This window comes from Blastomyces dermatitidis (genome assembly GCF_000003525.1).
Source record: "Blastomyces dermatitidis ER-3 genomic scaffold supercont1.22, whole genome shotgun sequence".
In the NCBI taxonomy this organism is placed as follows: domain Eukaryota; kingdom Fungi; phylum Ascomycota; class Eurotiomycetes; order Onygenales; family Ajellomycetaceae; genus Blastomyces; species Blastomyces dermatitidis.
Window position 1 is genome coordinate 1 of NW_025544795.1, and position 1,615 is coordinate 1,615.

Sequence of the window (1,615 nt, forward strand, 5' to 3'; positions counted from 1 at the left end):
TCCAGTTTACAAGTCTTCTTTTCATTAGATTTTATGATATGAAGGTTAGATCTATAATAGACTTCTGTTTCATGTCTTTTCTAAAGAATGTTTGTTGATCAGACTTATTAACCAAATCTATTGAATGCTCAAAGGTTCATTCAATCAGATTATCAGCTCTCACTGCTCTCTTGCATTCTGAATTTCATCAGAAATGATGTGTATTGAAATCTCCTGCAATTATAGAGTTTCTTGATGAAGTTATGTTCAGAAATCCTCTATCAATTGTCCAGATATTGTTATTTTCCTTCAATGACTTTTCATTATAGATATTTATGAGCTGTATAGTATCAAACTCATTTTCTTTATCTATAATATCACCCACCAGAATATCAGGGTCAGACATGATATCAAATCTTAGATTAAATTGATATCTTGATCTCTTTCTTCCATAGATCACTACTCTTGACTTTATCTCAGACTTTTGAGGTAAAAAGCAGTAGTAGCTTGAATGAGAAATAACATATTTTTGCTCAGCATCAAAATTCGGCTCCTGAAGCAGTATAAAATCAACTTTTTATTCAAATGCAATTTGAAGACAAGAATAAATACAATTTGAGTTTCTATTCACATTATTTTGAATAAATGTGATTTTTGAAGAGTTTTTAAACTTTTTTTGTTGTTTTTATTGTATATTCATACTAAAAGAGAGTAGAGTAGAATCTAATCACTATCATCAGATAGTAGATTATAACTGTTCTGAAAAGTAGGAATCTCAACTGCTTACATTATATCTAGTTTATCACCAGAGTCATTTCTCAATTCTCTAATCTTAACAGGAGTTTGAGAATTCAAGTTCTGTTTACATTTAGCTGGAGAGTTGGAGTTTGAAGACTTAGATAGTTGAGAGTTTCTTCTTTTTAAGCTTGCAGTTGTGAGTTTACTGGCTTGACTCTTCTCTTCAGTTCTAGATTGACTTTGAGCTTCATCTTTTCTCCAGTTCTTTTGAGTTCTAGAAGCAAACATACATTCTTTTGAGCTAGATGCATGTTTTTCTTTGCAATTAGAGCACTTAAGCAGAGTATGTTGACAAATTTCACCTCTTTTTGAGCATGTTTCATATTTATGCTCACTAGTTTTGTAATCTCTAGCACAGAATGCACATTTTGAGTCTCTAAAACATGAGATTGCAAAGTGTTCATATCTTTGACAGTTTGAACACTGTGTTTGAGCTTTGAGGTTCATCCTTGAGTCTTTGTATTCATGAACTCTCATTTTCAAACCTGCTACTCTTACTTCAGAGATCTTTGACTGTTCAAGTGTTTTTGTATATACTAGAACAGAGGCATTTCTCCTGCTTTGTCTGAACTCAATTGAATTTAGTCATACAGGCTCCTTTCTCAGTTGAATAGAGTTGTATTCTTTCAATTCATTTTTGAGAAGTAGCATTCCTTCTTCACAGTCAAAAATTTCAACTGGAATATCATGAAGAATGAATTTGCCTCACTTTTCATCTCTTTCAGATAGAATTGTTGTGTTTAACAAAGATTCTACTGCTGACTTCCAGAGATTCTCATTCTGAATAAGGAATTCAGCACTGAATTCAGACATTGTAGTCAGAATTAGACTGGCCGCC